The sequence below is a fragment of the Papaver somniferum genome, chromosome 4, assembly GCF_003573695.1.
Source record: "Papaver somniferum cultivar HN1 chromosome 4, ASM357369v1, whole genome shotgun sequence".
Classification (NCBI taxonomy): domain Eukaryota; kingdom Viridiplantae; phylum Streptophyta; class Magnoliopsida; order Ranunculales; family Papaveraceae; genus Papaver; species Papaver somniferum.
This window is the reverse complement of record NC_039361.1, coordinates 125,994,083-126,007,489: the sequence shown is the minus strand read 5'-3', so window position 1 is coordinate 126,007,489 and position 13,407 is coordinate 125,994,083. Positions and strand designations below refer to the sequence as shown.

The 13,407-nt window shown below is 37.7% G+C and overlaps 1 pseudogene; it reads left to right on the top strand.

The window, feature by feature from the left end:
- Positions 1–10,754: 10,754 nt before the first annotated feature.
- LOC113276712 lies at positions 10,755–10,854 on the top strand (annotated as a pseudogene).
- Positions 10,855–13,407: the final 2,553 nt, after the last annotated feature.

The window sequence follows — 13,407 nt, the reverse complement described above, 5'->3', positions numbered from 1 at the left end:
CATGTAATCAGTATTTTGATTTGAATGAATTGAAATATGTCGATTGGCCAAAAAAAAAAACTTATCTAGAGAATCAAGATTATAATTTTTTTCTTTTATCAAACCCTATTTTTGAAAATTATGTTTGTAAGCTTAAGAAATAATTGTTTTTTATGTTAAAGAAAACCTAATTAGCAATTTGTCGAATGATTCGCGAATTGCTCTGAACTAATACATGCACCGAATAATGCTTGAACGATTCGAACTCCGAACCTAGAACGTGTCTTTTATGGAAGATCCGAATTATACGTGGATAATTCGGATTCGTGTATCAACCAGACGAGAGATCTGAACCTAGAACGTGTTTTTTATGGAAGAACAAGATCCGACATTTTATGGAAAATCTGAATCGTATGTGGAACGTGTCGTTTATGGAAGATCTGAATTATACGTGGATAATTCGGATTCGTGTATCAACCAGACGAGAGATCTGAACCTAGAACGTGTTTTTTATGGAAGATCAAGATCCGACATTTTATGGAAAATCCGACGAGAGATCTGAACCTAGAACGTGTTTTTTATGGAAGATCAAGATCCGACATTTTATGGAAAATCCGAATCGTACGTTGATAATTCGGATTCATGTATCAATCAGACGCGAGATTCAATTGACAGGGAATCGAACCCAAGACTTCTAGTATTACTTCTCCAACTCCAACCACTCTTCCATGATTTTATTTTTAATAATGTTTCACATATTTTGTATATAACCGTTTAATTATAGAATTTTTTTACATCCTAATGTTAAATTGTTATTTTTTTCTCTAAACGACCTACACATATATACAAATATTAGTGCTTTTAGAATTAATTTTTATTTTATTTTATTATATATAGGCCGAATTTGTATGCCGAATTCATATCTTTAAAACGAATTATACACGTACGTATCCCGTTTCGAACTATTGCCGTATCTAAACAGTTGTCAGAATTTGGCTTTTGTGAACCCAAATAATACTCGTACATTTTCGGTTCTGTAAGGTATCCAAATTAGGGATTGTTAACTAGGAACAAAAGACATCAAGAACAATTTATATTGACATGTATTAACTGACCTACCCGTCGGTTACAATAAAGCAAATACAAAAAATTCTTGTTGATTGTTTGGTTAAAGACGTTAGATATTCATATCTATACCCGCCAATTGCAAACTTCATGTGTTTTTTTAATCAAAATACCCAAGTGTTGCAATCAGTAGACATATATTTTCATAACAGTCGATTATAAAATGTAGAAAAATCTCAAATTTTGTGTACCTCTTTTGGGCGAAAAACAACGGATATGAAATTCTGTAGCTATAAACCTCAAATGAACCGGGGCATACAACTATGATCGGAAGGTTATGCATTTCATACCCGGCTGACTATTAGTAATTTTAGTTAAGAAATTCTTCATCAAATCTACCACACAATTTCTTTTATAACTATAATTATCTAACACTAATCAACAACCCAAAAATTCGATCTCTCACACCACGTTCAGAATTGTGCTAACCTCCCCCCTCGTTGGCCGGTCAACAAAACCCTCGCTCCTGGTTGGTTGAAAAATAAGTTATATCCCCTACATTTCGTGACCGTTAATTTTTAATAAGATTGATACAATCTAATGCTCGATATTGGTCGGTAGGGTTGGAATTTTCTTACACCACGTTTACATTATTTTAATAAAATACAGGTCTTCGGATTAGCTGCAAATAAAATGCTATATATAGCGGATGCTACAAAATCTGCGAAAATCTATGGGAAAAAAACGAAAAAAAAATCTTTGGAAAAATCCAAGAATTTTCATATAAAAAAAGATAGAATAAAGTATCTCAAGATAAAAGGTATTTTGTTGTTCAAAAGACGAGGGTACCCAAATATACCCCAAACTAAAACTTTTCCACCTATAAGTCCTTTCTTCGAAAATGATTGTCTATGGACTGAGTCGAGACAACACAACAAATCGGTTCATGCTTCGTGTGATCGTCTGCGGATAGAGATCGAGACAATACAACAACGATGTATGTTTACTTGATAAAAGGTTCGTACTTAACCAAACACAATAGATTTACTTATCAAGTAAATAGGAATTAACGTTTGTGTATTTTACTTTAAATTATAATATCAACAATTACAATTGCGGAAAATAAAAGTAAATGACACGGCAAGATTTTGTTAACGAGGAAACCGCAAATGCAGAAAAACCCTCGGACCTTGTCCAGAATTGAATACTTTCAGGATTAAGTCGCTATACAAAATCAAACCAACTTCGTATAGTTGAAACCAAGCAACTAAACCTATAGTTCACCTAGTTTTGTCTGTATTCCAACACCTCCGACCTGTAATAAGTCACATACTTGGAACAATTCCTTTGGTTCGTATTCCAAACAGTAAAGGAACAAAAAATCTGTTTGGTATCAACTCTTTTCAACCAAGTGATGTGAGTTCGACAAAATGCTCTTCTGTTTATATTAATAAACTCCTTTGTCAGGTTCTTAGATCTATCTTATTATCAACTACCAAATTAATTGTTTAGATTTTGCAATCAATACTTTTAATCAGAAAGAATTGTATTGATGCCGATCTACACAACTAATCAATCTAATCTACCACAAGGATAAACCGATTATAGTTGGATCCTCTTTTACCGAACCAAGTATTGTGCACACCAAAGATTATGAACCCAAATCAGAAATCGTCTTCAAATCTTCTTAGATCTTCAATAAATACATGCACACAATCAACTTGAATCTCTTGTGATCAATCATACACAGGACAAAGTCTGTTAACAATAGATTATCACAAGACGTCTTTAGATCTACAAACAGTCTAAAGATCAATGTCGAAACTTCGATCTATTTTGAGTGAATCTTATATCATAAGAGAATATTCTCAAGCATAAACAAACTAGGTGCGATCAAAGTTCAACCACCATTAGTCAATCAAATCAATCGAAAACAAAAGATAAACCGCAATTATCTAGTTTCCCACCAACGGTACTAATAGAGCTTCTCAATCCCAAAGAAGTCTTTAAACTGAGCGGCCGTAAGAGATTTCGCCTAATTAGGTTACTCTCCTCTCCGAATAGGCGGCTTCACCAGTAGCAGCACAACTGAGATAGTTTTGCTGTCCCTGAGGATTAGTTTGTGATGTGATTTGTAGATAGTGGTAAAAGTGGTTCGATTCTCAGACTTGTGAAGACTCGATTTTAAATTCAAACTCAATAGAAAGCTTAAGAAGTTTTTGTTATCAATATTATATAAAAAATCACAGAGACTCAGGATTCCACCATTGACCATTAAAGTGATTCAATCCAATCAATATTCATGCAATTCTTTGCGTTTAAATTGATTCTAATTTATTGCCTCTAGTAGATTTTCGAAGTAACAATTGTATACATCAAGCATGAAACATGAAAAGTATTAAACTAAGCATGCTCCATCAAAACGAATCACAATCATTCAATAAAAATCAATTTTCCAATATTAGTTCCATGCAAATAATCATAAAAGAAATTGCAAGAATTAATTAAAATAAAAATATACCACTTTTCATGGAACAATGGCTTCCTTCGTCCCTCGTCTAAGGGGTTTAGCTCCTCATGTTATTCACGTGCTCAAAATAGGTGTTCATAGCTCAAAAGGGTGAAAACAAGAGAAAACTAATAAAGCAACGAGTTTGTAACAGATATAAGTGTTACAGAACTCACTGTTACAGAGAAACCTTAAGAGAACTGTTGCGAGCTCAATAAAATTGTTGGAAAAATTGTTACAAAGAGAATGAATTTGAATGAATAGGTGACGGTTTCTGCGACCTTCCTTGAGTGATGTTCTCTGTTCTTGTTCTTCCTATTTTTTGCAAGTTATGAATTCGTCTCTGCAAGCCTTGGTTTTTCTCTGCAGTTACCCCAATGTGAACGTACCCCCTCCTTGACCTCTCATCCACCTATATATAGCCAGCAGATCGATTATAACTCGATGAAATCTCGGTTAAACCTAACTTCTTTCTTTGCTGCCACGGTACGGGATCTTCCCTTATCTAAATCTTGTTTACTCCTCCGCTATATTAAATCCAACGTCCCATAAATTCTAAAGGATATCTAAGAATCGAACAGATACCATTCTTCCCTTATATGCATCTGATAGTTTCCATATATCAACCAAAATCCCGTGAAAAACTTCACCTCCCTGTTTTAGACAACTCGATGATTTCCTCCTATATTTTCGAATCTAGAGGGATTACCATCCCTGTTTTGATGAATCTAGTGAATCCCAACAAATATCCACGTCAAACTCCGACTAAATCTGCTCCTAGTCATCAACAGAACTTCGATAAACTTCCACCTCCTCTGTTTCACTCCAACACGGTTGTCCAGCCCAAAATACTCGATCCAAACATACACACCAACCCTGTCAGGCTCTAACAGGTCTATTCCAACGAAAATAAGCCATTGAATCTCCATAGAAATCGCTCAAAACTCCAACCCTAAATCTGCCTGCGTCGGCACTATTTTCCCGCGAATTTGAAATTTAAGTTTGGGAAGAAAGGTGGTCGTACCCTATCCAGAGTGGGGGTGCGAATAACAGCTGTCTTGGGGGGGTCTTTTGGGTGCCCCTTATCCAAACCGTGGGTGCCAATATCATTTCCTCCGGGTGCTTTAGACAACTTTTCGAGCCGATTTTTCCAAAAGTGTTTATTGCCCAAAAATACCTACACATGCATAAAACACCTTAATAAGTATAAAAATGAGCACTATCAATATATAGAATCGAGAAAAATCGGACACAAAAATGCGTCCATCAAATACCCCCAAACTTATTATTTGCTAGTCCTCGAGCAAAAATAAAATAAAATAAAATCTTAACTCACTGTCGCAGGCATCGTCGATTGCATTTAGCGTATGCAATAAGCCTTTAAACCCCTAGGTGTCCCTAGTGGCCGAGTTATAGTCTCGGGAGGGCTTACCAGAGGTATACCCACAAAACCTTTATACTCCAGACCCTAGCTATCTACCCAGAACCTTGGAAGGCACTAAAGAATCTCCTTGGTTGGCATACTTATTGACTACAGGAGGAAGTACCCTGATGCGAAATTCCAATTGTTGTACACGAGTTTGCACTCAAGCATACTAAAATTCATATAAGTGACAGAGCTCTACTCATATAGTCGCACTATGGACATCAATATCCAGAGTCAAAACTAATCACATGGATAAATCAAGAAGATGGATATAGAGAAAAACATAGATGGTTTTGATGTTTATTAGGTGAAAGGTGTTTCTCATATCTGTCTGAAGGCCTCCGCCAAAATGAACCTATCCTAATGGACTGAGATACTAGTCTGACTAATATCAACACACTGGCATATACAAGGGAACCAGTGATTGATAATCCTAACTCTAGGTCAACACACTGGCATATACAAGGGTACCAGTGGTCGACTTTATTGAATTTATTCCGGTTGGTCTGATGGTTTGGTCTCAGTTTTTTTTTTTTTGTTTTTTTTTGTATCTCAATCACTCTAATTCACCCTAGCATTGGTAACAACTTGAATCGTGAGCCCCACCTAATCACTTAGAGAAACATAGTTTAAAAACAAAACAAAATAAAAACAGAAGTGAAAAGGACTCAACGAGATATGGTGAAACTATCATGTTATTTCTAACACCTGAGCTCTGTGCTTTTATGAATAGACTCTTTAGATGTTTCCATCTAGTCAGATTGGTTCCTCAACTCCTACAACCAAAATGCTTCCATCCACTTAGATTGGTTAGTGCCATCCTTAATAGGGATAAATTTCTAGGCTCTGGAGTTTAATTGCAACGAAAAGGTAACAAAAAGTTCTACCCCACCCCCAAACTTAAATCTAACATTGTCCTCAATGTTTCTAATTAAAGAATACCAAAAATATAAGTAACATGAGGAAATAGTAAAGAGAGAAGTCGGAAAGATAGTACCTGGGTGAAGTGTAACCAAAAACCTACAAAAATATACAACATACAAAATCGCCTCGATGGTCAATCAAGGTAAACAGGGTCCTCCAGAGGGACCTCCTCAACATCACCTGTAGGAAAAGGCTCTAAAAAGGGCTTCAATCGCTGACCGTTAACCTTCGAAGAACTACTACCATCTGGTGTCTCAATCTCAACAGCGCCATGAGGAAAAACAGTACGGACCACAAAAGGACCGGTCCACCGAGAGCGCAACTTCCCGGGGAATAGATGCAAACGAGTGTCATACAGAAGAACTTTTTGACCTGGAGAAAATGACTTTCGTAAAATATTCCTATCATGCACAAGTTTCATTTTGTTCTTATACTCCTTAGCACTATCGTATGCATCTCTACGAATCTCGTCCAACTCATTGAGCTGGAGCTTTTTGAGCTCCTGCCTTGTCAAGTGAAAAGTTTAAGTTCTTAATAGCCCAATAGGCTCGATGCTCTAACTCAACGGCAGGTGACATGCCTTTCCAAACACTAAACGATAAGGTGACATTCCAATGGGTGTCTTAAACGCAGTACGGTAAGCCCATAAGGCATCAGTAAGCCTCGACGACCAGTCTTTCCTATTTGGATTAACTGTTTTCTCTAGAATACGTTTAATTTCCCTATTGGAAACCTCTACCTGACCACTAGTCTGAGGTGATATGGGGTTGCTACTTTATGGGTAATACCGTATTGTTTCATTAAAAGCAAACGGTCTATTACAAAAGTGTGAACCTCCATCACTAATTATAGCTCGCGGTACCAAAACGTGTAAGTATATTCTCTTTCAAAAACTGGACTACGACCCTGTGGTCATTCGTTTTACACGGAACCGCCTCAACCCACTTAGACACATAGTCTACAGGACAAGTATGTAAAGATAACCAAACGAAATAGGAAATGGACCCATAAAATCAATGCCCCACACATCAAAGACCTCAATCACTAAAATAGGGTTCAAAGGCATCATATTTCTACGGGAAATGGTTCCTAACTTCTGGCAACGCTCACAAGAAACACAATGACTATGGGAATCTTTAAACAACGAAGGCCAGTAAAATCCACACTGCAAAATCTTAGCAGCAGTCTTCTTAGCACTAAAATGACCCCCACATGCATGTTCATGACAAAAGGAGATAATACTAGACTGGTCACTCTCAGATACACATCTCCTAATAATCTGGTCGGACAATACTTAAACAGATAAGGATCGTCCCAAAAGAAATGCTTAACCTCGGCTAAAAACCTAGAACGATCTTGCTTACCCCAATGTTGAGGCATTCGACCAGTAACAAGATAATTCACTATATTTGCATACCAAGGTGATTGGGAAACAGAGAACAATTGTTCATCAGGAAAACTATCCCTTATAGGAAGGGAATTATTAGGGGAACTAACAACTAGCCTAGACAAGTGGTCTGCTTACATTCTCTGCACCCTTTTTCTCTAATGTCTGGAAAAATTCTTGTAACAAAGGATCCATCTAATCAATCTAGGTTTGGTATCCTTCTTAGACAAAAGGTATTTCAAAGCAGCATGATCAGTATAGATTACGATCTTAGAACCTAATAAATAGGATCTAAACTTATCCAAGGCAAACACGATGGCTAAATTCCTTCTCGGTAGTTGTATAGTTCATTTGGGCATCATTCAGAGTTTTGCTAGCATAGTAAATCACATGAGTAATTTGTTTTCTCGCTGACCTAGCACAACGCCTATAGCATAATCTGAAGCATCACACATAATCTCAAAGGGTAGGTTCCAGTTAGGTGCCTGGACTATCGGGGCAGTAGTGAGTAAAGTTTTAAGCTTCAAAAGCCTTAAACAAGCATCATCAAAGACAAACTTAACATCTTTTGCAAGCAAATTGCAAAGAGGTCTAGAAATCAAGCTAAAATCCTTGAATCGACGGTAAAAACCTGCATGCCCTAGAATGACCTAATATCTTTTACGGTTTTTGGGACCTGTAAAGTCTTAATAAGGTCAACTTTGGCTTTGTCTACCTCTATACCCTTTGAAGAAACGATGTGCCCTAAGACAATTCCTGATTCAACCATGAAATGGCATTTTTCCCAATTAAGCACTAAATTTTTTCCTTACACCTAGTCAACACTAATGTCAAATGATGCAAGCACTCATCAAAATGAACCAAACACTGAAAAATCATCCATAAAGACCTCTAAAACCGTTCTACCATATCAGAAAATATGCTCATCATACAACGCTGAAAAGTTCAGGGGCATTACATAGCCCGAAAGGCATGCGTCTATACGCAAAGGTACCAAAGGGACAGGTAAAAGTGGTTTTCTCTTGGTCTTCTGGGGCAATAACGATCTGATTATAACCGGAGTAGCCATCTAAGAAGCAATAGTGACTATGTCCAGCTAATCGCTCTAGCATTTGGTCGATAAAAGGAAGGGGAAAGTGATCCTTCCTTGTGACCTTGTTCAATTTCCTATAGTCAATACACACACGCCATCCCGTGGTCACTCGGGTTGGGATTAATTCATTATTATCATTCTGGACTACAGTGATACCTGATTTCTTGGGGACAACCTGAACAGGGCTGACCCACTTACTGTCTGAAATTGGGTAAATAATACCCGCATCTAACAACTTAAGCACCTCTTTTCGAACTACCTCTTTCATGTTAGGGTTCAGTCGACGTTGCATCTCCCTAGAAGGTTTGGAGTCTTCCTCTAAATGAATCTGATGCATACACACAGTAGGACTTATACCCTTAATGTCTGCTATAGTCCACCCTAAAGCTTCCTTATTGTCTTGAAGTACATTTACTAGCCTACTTTCCTGATCACTATCCAAATCGGAAGCTACAATCACAGGTAAAGTCTCAGATGGGCCTAAAAACACATACTTTAGAGTATCGGGTAGTGGTTTAAGGTCCAACTTTGGGGGCTTTCTAAAGAAGGAATTAGGGTAGTCTCAGAAACTGGTAACGGTTCGAACCTAGCTTTCCATCTATCAGTGTCTAACACGGGGTAGAATCTAATAGAGCATTCACGTTCAATAGTACTATCGTCGTCAAAATCTAAACCAAAATGGGATAGACAACTTTCTAATGGGTCTTCAGACAAAATGTTTGGTAATGACTCTGAACTAAGGCTATCATGTTCACCTCTTCAACACATGTGTCATCTAGCTCATAGGTAGCTTACTGACATTAAAAATGTTCATCTCCATAGTCATATTACCAAAAGATAAACTCATCACACCATTTCGACAGTTAATGATCGCATTAGACGTAGCTAAAAATGGGCGACCTAAAATCACAGGTATCTGGTTCTCTAGGGACAGGTTGGGTATCTAGGACCACGAAATCCACTGGATAATAAACTTGTCGACCTCAATAAGACATCCTCATAACACCTCGAGGATTTTAACAGACCTATCAGCTAACTGCAGTGTCTGAGTAGGTTTCATTTCACCAAGTCCTAGCTGTAAGTATACATGGTAATGGAAGTAGTTCACACTGGCTCCTAAGTCAAGTAAAGCTTTTTCTACCCGGGTTTACCTATTGTGCAAGCAATGGTAGGAACCTGGGTCTTTGTACTTTGGAGTTGTGTGTTTTGAATATTGAACTTACGTGACTAGCTAAAAAGGCTTTCTTATGGACGCTAAGTTTTCGCTTTCGCGTACACATATCCTTAAGGAACTTGGCATAAGCAGGAATTTGCCTAATTGCATCTAATAAAGGAAGGTTTATGGTAACTTGCTTAAAAACCTCCAATATGTCATTAAAGTTCGATTCCTTCTTTGTTGGTACTAATAGCTGAGGAAATGGGGCTCTAGGCACAGAATCAGACCTCTCAGGAACTGAGTTGGCATCATCAGAAATTTTATCAGTTTCCTTAGCTAGTGGTCCTGAGGGGTGAACTACAGTATGTTCACTATCGGGCATGGTTACCTGATTGTCTACTATTCTACCACTCCTAAGGGTTCTAATAGCATTCAATTGATTCGATGGTTTTGTACCTACTTCATGAACTCCTCTAGGATTGGGATTAGTCTGACTAGGGAACCTACCATTATCTCTCTCACTTAAGGTCTTAGCTATTTGGCCGACTTGAAGTTCTAACTTAGCAAGGCTCTGAGCATTAGTTTGAAAATTCTGCTTGGTTTCCTGTTGAAAACTAACATGGCTCTGTGCTAACATTTCCTGAGTTTTTGCTAACATCTTAATAGATTCCTCTAAGCTAGTCGTTTTATTTTCTGGGCCTGATGTATTCCTAGTGTAGCCAAAACCTGGGGGAGCATTAGAATTATTAGACTGACCCTGACTCTGGCCCTTAGACCATGAAAAGTTCGGATGGTTCCTCCAACCAGGATTATAGGTTTCTGAATATGGGTCAAACTTCTGACGATTATCAAACCTAGTGTTATTATATAGAGCATTGGCTTGCTCTTCATTATTCTGGCCTTCCCAAAAGGCTCCAATCTACCACTAGTGTTACCCACTTCTAAAGCTTCTAACCTTTTCGCTATAGCAGCAATTTTGGCATCTGATTCATAGCCTCCTTCTACCCTATTAACGTTTCCTCTGCCGAAAGAATTGTTTTCTGGGGTCCCCTACTACTTTCCCATTGTTGGGTCTTTTCGGCGACTTCATGCAAATATGTCATCGCGTCATCAACTGTTTGGTTCTCAAATCCACCAGTACACATAGATTCTACTGTGGTTGTGGTGGGATAATCTAAACCCTCATAAAGGATCTGAACTAACCTAACCTTCTCTAAACCATGATGAGGACATTGGGCTAATAAATCATTGAACCTTTCCAAATACCTATACAAAGTTTCTCCCTCCTGTTGAGAAAACGTGCAGATTTGCGTCCTAATAGACGATGTTTTGTGCCTAGGGAAAAACTTGTTCAAAAATGTAAGTTGTTCATACGTTTCGATTGACCCGGAAGCCAAACTATATAGCCACGATTTAGCTTTATCTTTCAGGGAAAAGGGGAATAACCTAAGTTTCAAAGCATCATCATCTAGTTTCTAATCCTGAGGGTACTACAAATTTCCTCAAAGTCCCTAACATGGAAATAGGGGTTTTCATTTTCTTTCCCTAAAAAGATTGGGAGCAGCTGTAAGGTCCCAGGTTTAAGTTCATAAGTTGCTTCCGTCTCAGCTAACCTGATACATGAGGGACGAGTAGTCCTAGTTGGATTCAACAAAGCTTTCAAAGTTGCCATTTCTGGCGCTATCGGAGCAACATGGATTCTCTCCTCAGTCAAAGGACGTTCAAAAACAGACTCTTCAAAAGTCGGACTCTCTAGATTAAGGTAATCGAGACGCTTCGAACTACTAGGTTTCTCTTTAACAAATCTACCTAGTGCGTCTTTTACGTTCAGGCATACAATAGAATTTTCTAAATTGGAAGGGTAAGCAAACACAGATCAAGGCCGACTCAACCAAATCAAACCTATTGATTTCTAGCAAACAAAAAGCATGATGGCTCCACTTAGATTGTTTCTAGACCAGCTTCTAATCCTTCGAACGGGAATTCGTTACAATTTAAGCAAACCCCTCTGGAATCAATCCGAGTTAACGTAAGTTGAATAGAGGCGAGGGAAGCTCGGTGGAGCTTTGATACCCAAGGCCTCACCGGTATTACAAGGCGGCGCAGTCACGCATTCAACTTACAGAAACCGTCAAGAACTTCGAAGTATGCTTAAAAGAGTAACCAATATTTTTCGAATGACTTTCCTGTTAAGCTCGTTACCCTATCGGTCTCGTTCTAGTCAAAATTTTAGGCTTAGGTTCGCGTAGGTTACGTGTTCCTAAAGCGGGCAAGAAGAGAACGGTGATGAAATCCGAACCCTTATCTTGTATGGCCAGGCCTTGCCCTTTACTAGAAAAATAAATGTCCGTATTCAGTCCTCAACATATATGCATATGAAGGAGTCCAGTAACTCGCTGACAGGGGATTTGCGAGTATTTAGAATCTTTACCTCCCGTTCCAAACGGGGGATGAATCGGTTGTAGTCGACTCGGGCCACTGACTCCGATGTCAAGTGTACGAACCCAAGGTGCAGAGACAATATCGTAATTGTCCTCCTTCTCTGCAAACAGTTTATATTTAAAGTACCCTTCCTTAGGGTAATAAAAAAAAATAATGTCCCAAAGTCCAAAAGTAAAGAAAAATTACAAAAATAAACCCTAATACAATTTTTCTTTTTCTTTTTTGTTTTTTTTTTCTAAAAGAAAATAAACAAACCCTAAACTAAAATTGTCTAAAATAAAATTGTCTTCTTTTCTGTTCTTTTTGCTTTAATCTTTAGCTCCAAGTCTTTATGAAATCACCAAACTCTTTAGCGCAATTTTCTTTATGATCCAGAACCTGTAGATACAAGATAAATACCCAAAAACATAAAAAAGAACAAAAATAATAAAAAAAATAAAAATAAAACAAATGTAAAACCCTAAAAACAAGTCCCCGCCAAAAATTGATGTGATTTGTAGATTGTGGTAAAAATGGTTCGATTCTCAAACTTGTGAAGAATCGATTTTAGATTCAAACTCAATAGAAAGCTTAAGAAGTTTTTGTTATCAATATTATATAAAAAAGCACCGAGACTCAGGATTCCACCATTGACCATTAAAGTGATTCAATCCGATCAATATTCATGCAATTCTTTGCGTTTAAAGTGACTCTAATTTATTGCCTCTAGTAGATTTTCGAAGTAACAATTGTATACATCAAGCATGAAACATCAAAAGTCTTAAACTAAGCATGCTCCATAAAAACGAATCACAATCATTCAATAAAAATGAATTTTCTAATATTAGTTCCATGCAACTAATCATAAAATAAATTGCAAGAATTAATTAAAACAGAAATATACCACTTTTCATGGAACAATGGTTTCCTCCGTCGCCTCGGCTAAGGGGTTTAACTCCTCATGTTATTCACGTGCTCAAAATAGGTGTTCATAGCTCAAAAGGGTGAAAAACAAGAGAAAACTAATAAAGCAACGAGTTTGTAACAGATATAAGTGTTACAGAACTCACTGTTACAGAGAAACCTTAAGAGAACTGTTGCGAGCTCAATAAAATTGTTGGAAAAATTGTTACAAAGAGAATGAATTTGAATGAATAGGTGACAGTTTCTGCGACCTTCCTTGAGTGTTGTTCTCTGTTCTTGTTCTTTCCTCTTTTCTGCAAGTTATGAATTCGTCTCTGCAAGCCTTGGTTTTTCTCTGCAGTTACCCCAATGTGAACGTACCCCCTCCTTGACCTCTCAGCCACCTATATATAACCAACAGATCGATTATAACTCGATGAAATCTCGGTTCGGGACCAGGTTCCTTCCAGCTTTTCTCCATCTCCTCGTGAGGTTGTTGTTTGGCAGTGCAATAGGCGAGACCATGCCATGGACTTCCTTAAAG